Source organism: Anopheles darlingi, chromosome 2, assembly GCF_943734745.1.
Source record: "Anopheles darlingi chromosome 2, idAnoDarlMG_H_01, whole genome shotgun sequence".
In the NCBI taxonomy this organism is placed as follows: domain Eukaryota; kingdom Metazoa; phylum Arthropoda; class Insecta; order Diptera; family Culicidae; genus Anopheles; species Anopheles darlingi.
Window position 1 is genome coordinate 20,447,867 of NC_064874.1, and position 9,225 is coordinate 20,457,091.

General features: G+C 50.4%; 1 protein-coding gene across 1 annotated transcript in view; it reads left to right on the forward strand.

Annotated features, from left to right (window-relative positions):
• Positions 1 to 330: 330 nt before the first annotated feature.
• Positions 331 to 9,225, forward strand: part of LOC125948880 (helix-loop-helix protein delilah) — a 24,546-nt gene continuing 15,651 nt past the window's right edge. Inside the window, exon 1 of the mRNA XM_049675402.1 lies at positions 331 to 1,112. The gene's annotated coding sequence lies outside the window, so the exon portion shown is untranslated. The remainder of the gene's footprint in view (positions 1,113 to 9,225) is intronic.

Here is a 9,225-nt window from a genome sequence, read left to right on the forward strand (position 1 = left end):
CCGTAACCCTAACGCGCGACGCACGAAAAGGGGAACGCTGTAGGCGTTCGATCACACGATCCACGAGGGGCGGCCCTCTGGTCGTGGTGTCCGGGGCCCTAGACACACACGCGCGTGTGCGCGTGCCGTGTGTCTGTTTGCCCAGACCGTGCGTGGTGCGTGGGGAGTAAACTTCCGCACCAGAGGCCCCAAACCCTCTCCGGTGGCTTCAGCGTAAATGAAGCGAACGATGGCGAGCCGCCGCCCCGTATCCCCGTAGTCCGTAGTGTAGTTGTTAGTGTCCGTGGCCGGTGCTCGTGAGTGGGATTCAGTTGTTTCGTTCCGTTCCGTCCGTTCCGTTCCGTCGCTGCCTACGTGAAGACGCCCGGTGTGTGTGTGTGTGGTGAAGGTGTGGCGCAGGCGCAGGAGTGAATGGGTGACGGATGACGGAGAGCACCGAAATCATCCGAAAAAAAAAATTGTGCGACACATCCTACGCGTACGCGCCCGTCGTCTCCTTTCCTCCTGAAGGTGTCTTGAGGTGTTTTTTTGTTTTCTTTTCCTTCGACTTGGCTCCAGGCTCCAGGTGAAATGTCACTCCAACGCTGATCGCAGCGCAGTGTGATCAGCATTCCGTCTGGTCTGCCATAGCGCCGCCACCACGCCGTTTGTCCTGTACTATCAACGTCGTCTCGTTTCGTTGTCTGAGCGATCGTCGAAGTCACTGAGCAGCAACTCTGTCGTCGGGACCGTGATAAAGGTGTGTGTCTCGTTCGCTCGCTTGCTCGCTCGCTAGATAATAACGCAAACAGAGGCGCGTGAAGATAGTGATGATTGCCGCGTGACCGCGTGGCAATTGTGGTGCACAAAGATCCTCTGCCTTTCCGCTGACCCTCGATCCCACCGGATCAGTTCGCTTACCGCGTTCGGTGATCGTGGTTCGTGGAAGTGAAGTTCGAGAAACGCGTTGGCGATCCGGGCGCGTTTCAATGTTGGATTAGAGATCCCGACCAGACGACACACCAGACTTCGGCTGTAAAGAGCGCTGCGATCAGCGATCAACGGATCGGTTAAAGCTCGCTCGCTCGCCCACCCATCGCCATCATCGCCATCATCGTCATCGAATCGATCTGGTTAGTAGGATTATTATTTGGGGGCGATCTTCGGCGATGCACAAACTCCGCATCTTCCTTCATTCCGTTGATCCGTTGCGTAAAACCGAAAGCTTTATCACTTGACCTTCTTCCGGAGGGGACACGGCGGTGGTGTAGGCGTCATGGCATAACCCGAAAAGCTAAGCAAGTGGGTGGAATGAGCCTTAGGAAAAGACACACACACATGCGGGTCTCATCTTTGTCTAAAACCACGAACACCGACGGACGAAAAGAAAATCAAATGATGAATAAGCAATTAACGTGATCGATTTCGTGATCGCGCTCGAAACGATCACATTAGAGCGCCGCTAATGCTACCCTGTAGCACGTGCTTCTAACGATGTGTCGTGTCGTGAATCGTACCGCGCCCAAAAGAACGGGGACCTCTGTGTCCGATGCCATGGATTTTTGGCTCGCGATCTTCGATATCACGCGACGAACCGACATGTCGTATTAACATGCGAACGATCGCTCTGTACATCTAATGGCGGGCCATAAAACGTGTTATTCTGTGTGACGGAATCGACGATACCCGACGCATGTTAAATTGAAAGTAATTTAAATAGCAAATTGAAACTGAATTGTACCTCACTCGGAGCAGACAGACGGATAGAATCCGAACGGCAGGCGTAGCGCGATCGTTCGATCCTCGAAATCGAATCACCGCTTTGCTGTATCAGCGGCCATTGCTGCTGGTCTGCAGTAAATTGAATTAAATTTTTCATATCCTTCCTCCAACGAAAAAAAAATAAATAAATAAAAAAATCTACCGGAGGTCGACGTGGATCGCAATCTGTACGCCCGCGGTCACTTGCATTCCCAAAACCGAAAATGCGGCAGGGTGGAAAGGCCAACCCGTGAAATGTTAATTAAACTTTGATGCGAACCGCGCGACCGAGGGTTCGGGGCTGGAGAGTTGGATTCACGACGCTGCATTCCGAAGCGCGGGCTCTCGGAGGTGCATTCCAGGCGGAGGTTATAACCGAGTGCCTGGCGAGCAAGCACCGAAGGAGCGACAGGAGATGGTTGCCTGGTTTGCCATTTTTCGTCGGCCCCTCTCAGTGCCACTTCTCCTTGTATCCAAATTGGGTTTAGGGAGTTCGAGCCCGGCTCGAAGACCATCACCGTAGCGAAATAAAATATATGACTTTATTGATTTCACTTAATTTTCGGTGCACTGTGCGCGGGGCGACTCCAATCACCGATTTCCTCCCCCATTCTCCTCAAAAAATCAACCCCGAGCACCGTGATGGTAGTGATGAGCGGATCTTATTATTGTTGGTGAATGCGCGCAACTCAAGACTTGACTTCAAACCCCTCCATTCGGTCACTATTGTTCCATCGAAGCGTCGCGCCTTACGAGCTACATTGTACGATGTTGTTGCGAGGATGATAACGTTGTTTCGATGGTGGCCATTGTTTTGGTCCCCGCCGGGATCGTCATCGAAGAGTTCTGCCACTGGTTTCTGGTTAGGAACATCGCCAAGTCACGTTGCTCGAGGCCGTTTACTAGTTGTGTAAAGCCGCGTGTGTTAATTAGCTACATTGTTGCTCGATTAATTGAATACTTTCCTTCTTCAACTATGAAGCTAAAGACCAGTCAGTGCTGACCAATGGACAGGATGTTCCGAACGTTCATTCGAATAGATTAAGATAAAGTTCGTTTTTCACCATCAAGTACTTGGCTCTTCATTAAACGAATGATCGCGTTAACATCGCTGTGTCGCTGGTCACAAAATTCGAACTTCAAAGCGAGAACCAAAACCGCTGGATAGCATCGAAAGTGAAAACCAAACGCTCCGAAAGCAGCACGCGATCTAATCATTACCATCAGGATCAAGTAGCGGCACTGCTGCTCCTGCTGCTGCTGATCGTATAACGTGTTTTTTGGGCGGCTCCTTTCCCAAAAAAAATAATACCCAGAAGTGTCAAGTCTCGCTAACGGACGAGATCGAACCTGTTTCGCGCTTGATTTTGCTGAAATAAGAGAGAAAAAACTCTCAACCTCGGCTGAAAACGAAATCGAAAGCGAAAGAGTTCGCGACGCATCATCCTTAACCACCTCGAAAGGCTGGCTCGGAGGCATTTGTTCGCCGTTTTGGAACACGCGATCGAGCAATCCGCAATTCGCCGTCAAAGCGACTAAACTGCTCCGTCACTGGCCCCGGAGATTCCGGGCTGGCCAACCCAGCGACGCGAATTGTCATCGAGCGACCCCTCGATGGAAGAAAGCCTCGGCAACGACAGTGGAATCGATCTACAAACGATCGTTTTCCGAGGGTTTGAGACACTTCAACATCGAAAACGATGACAGGACGCGACGTTGGCGCTACCGCGTGGCGCTTGAGAGGTGCTTGAGAGGTTGGTCTCGATTAATTTGCCGAATCCCCGAATCACGGACGGGCTCCAAACGTGTGGATTTTCTCACTCTCGGCCAATGACGCCGAGCAGTAGCCCTCGAGGGGTCACCGATATTTTTTGCCATAATTAGGCGCGAGCTGGTGGCTCACAAATGGCAGAAAATTACGGGGCTCTGCCCTGTGCCCGGTGAGGGGAGGGCAAAAGGTAGTCAGCACTGATCAGCCGCCCAGCTAGCCAACCATTTACGATGCGAGCGCGTGTGGTGGTGACCGCAAGATCCGCTAAGTAGGGCTAATTTACACCTTCGTTGCGACAGTAATGAGCTTGTCAGCTGCTTGAGCCGCCGCCACCGCCGCCATCGCAGTCGACCTCGTGATATTGATGCCATTTGACCGGCGCCGCCGCCCTGGGGGTCAACTGATTGGAGCGCTGCTCGGAGATCCGTCGCTGCATCGCTCCGTCGTTTGCTCCAGTTCTGCCGGAAAGTGGACGAGAGAGGACGAGGTGTGGTAATGTGACAGAAGGCGAAGGTGCTTGATGACAGCAGCGTAGCGGACACAAGCAGTATCTTGGTTTTCGGATCGAGCGACACCTCGGATTTCGAGGCGGTTCCGACCGATGTACGCGGCGCACCACCACCGCCCGTTCTGTTCCGGTTTTGGTGCGGTCGGTGACCACGGAGCAGCAAGTTTGTGGCAGTTTTGCGCCACGCCTTGCGTAGGTTGGCGAATTGATCCAGGATCGTCGGGGATCGGGACCCAGACACCAGACCACGGACTATCTTGTTGTTATTATTTATTTGCTTCGCAAGCAACGATGTCTCTCTCTCTCTCTCTTTCGCTCTCGCTTTGCTCTGGATATGTGCTTCGAAGGAACGCAAAATGGACAGGGTCGAGGGGGTCGGGGAGTTACGGGGGACAGGACGTGATAAGTGCTGAAAATCCCAATTCGAAATGGATGAAACGGTGCTTCGATCATTCGACAGGAAGAGCATAGCGATGTTGGTGCTGTTGTGATATGTTGAAACATTGTTTATTGATTTTTTAGAGTAAATATCGTAGTTATTTTATGAGTGTAAAGCGGGCTACACATGCACGTTACTGCTGTTCAATATTTTGGGTTACTTTGCATTATTTAGCGTTTTCAGGCTCATCGAAATATTTTCAAGAATGAAAATGCGCTAGATAAATCGAAGTAACCTAGTAACATTGAGCAAAAACATTACGCTTATGTAGCTCTGGTTGCTGTTGCAACTGTCCTTGTGTTTATCACTAAATTTGAGAAAACATTTAGTAAACTCTGAACCATATCCACCTATCAATATCCTACCTCGATGAAGATGATTTGACATGCAAATTTCATCGTAGGAATTGTTTTTATGGTCATCTCTGCGCATACATTTTTAAGCAATAGATAACTAAAGAGGCGAATGAGCAGAACATAACTCAAAGCTTCTATGATTGGATAAAAAGATAACTATTTGGGCTGAATGTTTTAAAGATTTTCGTTTAGAAAGTATGAAAATTTTTCGCTTTCGACAGTTTTCTCGTTCAGTATATCCACAAAAAAAGGAAAGTTGGGGTTTTAATTGTTCATCCACAATTGTTAAATGGATTATAAATGTTTATTAAATTCAACATTATTTGACGTTAGGACTCTCTTGCAAAATGCACGAAAAATACTATTATTTTAACAACAATTCAATATCTAACAATAATTAGCATCTTAATACAACTAAAGTGTCTGTAGTGTGCTTTCAGAAAAGTTCATTTTCATTTTGTTAAATATAAGCTTACGTCTGATAAGCAACCAAACTGCAGTAGCTTGAATTTGCAAAAAACGATGGCGAAAAGCACGGCATGTATGGCGATCGCCCGACGCAAGGCCAAGTAGGTTAATAACGTTTGGGTTTTGTTGGTTTAAAGTGTTGTCTGGGGACGACGGACAACAACACGGGAACGTCTCCACTTATCCGTGAAACGGGTCCACGGGTCCCCGGGCCTGTTGCCAGGCCTGGACGATCATCAATTCATCATCGCCATTCGCCCAACCCAACCCGCAAGCCCTTGAGTGTCGCGTTTGGCACGCGCGTGTCCGCTGCACCTTACACAGTGTGTGTGTGTGTGTGTGTGTGCGAGTGGGTAGAGCTGGTTTTTGGGGTCCCAGTCGCCGGACATTTTCGAATGTCAGCGACCGAAGCGATGGCGACAACAGCGCACAGGAGCGAACACGCGAACCACGCGGATCCTCCCACGGTCCGCTCGGGATCTACCCAGTTCGTCCAAGCATTCCAAGGTAATCAACTCGCTACGCACCCACGTGGCACTCGTTCCTTTGCGCACACACACACGCACACACACATTGTGGCGCCGCTAGATGGCGCACCGATCCCGACCGGATCGCGAACGCGCGCGTGCGACTCTTCGCCTCCGGGAAAACAGGTGAAATCTGGTCCCCGGTCGAAACGGGCGTACAACGGCGTACCAGACCCACAAAAGCATAACGGAGCATAACTTCGGGCACACAACATATCGGCATGCGTGCGTAGCATACCGCATATCCTCTCCACCACCAACTTTTCTTGCCACCCAATTCTTGTCAATGATCCACCGTGACCAGGGCAGGGCATTGTTTGAGGCCGGGCGTCGCCACCAGACAAACACACACACACACACACGTGCACACGCACTACGAGCACCTTCAGCGCACCAGCGGGAACGGCGCGACGTTGGTCATTAATCTTCATATGAATATTAATCATCTCTGGAGCGCTCTCGACGCTGGTTGCTTGTGTGGATGAAGATATGTCGTCCGTCCGCCCGGCTGGTCTGGGCATCGGCGCCGGCGTCCTTCGGTGAAGGTAGCTGCGATCATAATAAGCAACAGCAGCAGCAGCAGCAGCAGCAAAAGCGTACGCGGCGTTGGTCACCTTCCCCTTTGGCGTAGATGATGCGTAGATAGCGGGTGCCAATGGGATATGCCGTGTACGCAAAATACCCTTCCCTCACGTCTCGCCCGGCCTTGCGCCCGTCGGGATTGGAATGTGCGTGAAATCCGCGAAAAAGGCCACGCCGCAGCTAACGATCGAAGCGTGAGCAACGGATCGGATCCGATAGCGACGAGAGGCTGCTGTGTGCGGATCAAATCCCTTTTTGGTGGCTTGTCATTTCGGAATCCCTTCCCCAAAAACAACGACGTTGCGTCGCGCGTTGACAATCGTGCTGTGTGTCGGTGTCGGTGTGTACGATCCCAATCAATCACTCATTAAATGCGAATCTTTTAAAGATGGGGAGAAAGAGGAGGCACACGCAAAATCACTGATGAAATGATCCGGCGGAATCCGGTGCTGTTGTGGTCAGTCCATACCACGGGCGCACGTTACCAAATGAGGGCAACGCTTAAGTGGTTGGCAGTAAAATCACTTAAAACAAGTCATAAATATTCCTTCCGCAACGCAACGCAAGCGCGGCGCACGCCCAGGATCCGTCGTCTCGTCAAACTGTCAATCAACGGAGGAGGCGCTGCAGCGAGTTCGGGAGTTGCAGTTGCAGTTCGACGGCACAAAGCAAGCCACAGGGAATGATTGCTCACCGTTTTCACCATCGACGGCACGCTGTACTCTGTCAGTGTATTGCATGTGTGTGTGTGTGTGTGTTTGAGGGGATCGCTAAAAGGATCCCCGTTTCCAGGACTCGCAGGCAGCATTTGCGCGCAATAAATGCGAATTTCCCCTTTTTATGGCACGATCAGGCGGGGCTGTTGTTTATGCTTTTACGATGTTGCCCGAATTTGACGTCCAGACCGCGCACTGTCCGTGTGTGTGTGTGTGTGTGAGTGTGTGGAGGTTGAAGGGTTCCTCGTATCTGATAAAACCAATCCAACGCATGAGCCACCTTCACCAACGCGGTGCTGCCGATGACGGGACCATGCTGGAAAGTTGCTTTCGTCGTCGTGCGGTTCGATCATAAATTATGTTCCAGCTCCACAGACGGGACGGAACGGGACGCCATGGCCACGATCCCTTTCTCATTTCCCCTCGCTCTGCTCTGCTGGACCGCTGGAATGATGAGTGTTCCAATTAGAGGCAATAAAATCCCAATCAAAACCACGACACCTCGCACAAAATAATAATAAGAAGCAGCAGCAGCAGCAGCCGCACCACCACCGCCACTAGTGGATCATCTTCGATCGACACCCCCAACATTTCGTCGAGGGGCCGCGAAATATCGCAGCAGCAGCAGCAGCAGCACTAGCAGCAGCATACCTTAATGGCCACAAGAACTGAAGCGGGACCCTCTTCGCTCTTTAATTCGTTTTAATTAAATAATTTCAAATACGTCGAGCCGAAACCGAGCCGTGGCGGGAGTTTTTCGGGGGTTCCCCGGGGGGGGGTCATCGCGACCCCGATTCCAATTATCGATCAGTGGCAGTGGCCCCGCGCGGTGGCGGATCATCGATGGCGGCAGTCGCCGACGAAGAGACAATTAAATTATTATCACGCCATCCCGGGGAGGAAGCTTCCCTTTGCCATGACAAATGGGGTCGATTCGAGCCAGCGTAATCGAGGGGCGGGCTGGGGACGATGCCCGGGACCGAGGCATTTCTCACCACCATAAAATTAGGGGGTTCACAGCTTTCGAGGGCCGTTTCGGTAGCTCCTTCTAAAACCCATCGCCATCGTCTTGGTCGTCGTCTTGGTCGTCGTCACCGCAAATCGCGGCGATCGTCTATCGGCTTGGTTTTGATTAATGAGAGGGCACACGCGCACGCCGCACGCTAGCAATCCGATCGCTGGAAGCTGGAAGATCCACGGTCCCCACATAAAACGTCCAATTTTGCGCCACGGCACACAATCATTTAGCGAACTAATGATGAGGAGTTGCTTCTGGTAATGCTGCCATGTCGTCATCATCGTAGGCAGATGATTGGATAGATTCCCGGCCGGAAGGTTAACCGGAGACTCGATTCGATTACGTCGATCATCGGAAGAGGAACCGGGGGGACTGGTGAGGGTCAGAGGTTAGTGAAAGCTCCCGGAATCGGATGCCCGCCGGCGAAAACGATTTCACTCTGCGACGCTGTGTGTGCTGATGATGGGGATTTTAAATTCGGTTTTAGATATCAACTCATATCAGTTAATATCCTTAGAATTCCTTATCATTTCATATGTCTTTAGTAGCGATCATATTGACATTCTTAATAGCATGTAGGTATATGAATTCATTTATCTCAGCATATTTCATCCTTGCAACATAAATGTATCACTCCTTGCAGCATAAACTCGTACAATTTGGAACGATAAAGTGGAACGATGATTGATATAGATCGCTTTTTTTTAATAAACTGTTTCGTTTGTTATTCTATTCAAGCCTCAAACCTAATCTGCTTGACGTTCATCCATTTTTTTTTAATCTCAACGAAACTTTTGTCCCTTCTATTTGTCCTGCAGATGTTTAACAATGAACAGCGAGGGAGGCAGCTTCTTTTGATAGTCTCCTGCCATTGTGAAAGGGGATTCGTTCAAATAGATTTGTAAAATCCATTCCAACGTTCCAAACCCCCAAATCCCAATCCGTACAACATTTACATGCTCTCACTACCAAAAATCGAATCCAAAGAACAGATCAATGAGGGAATGGAAATGGGAACCGGAAAGGGAACCTGAGGCCGCCCCCCTCAGGTTGAATTGATGGATCGGTTTTGTTCGGCTTAAATATTTAAATGAATTCAC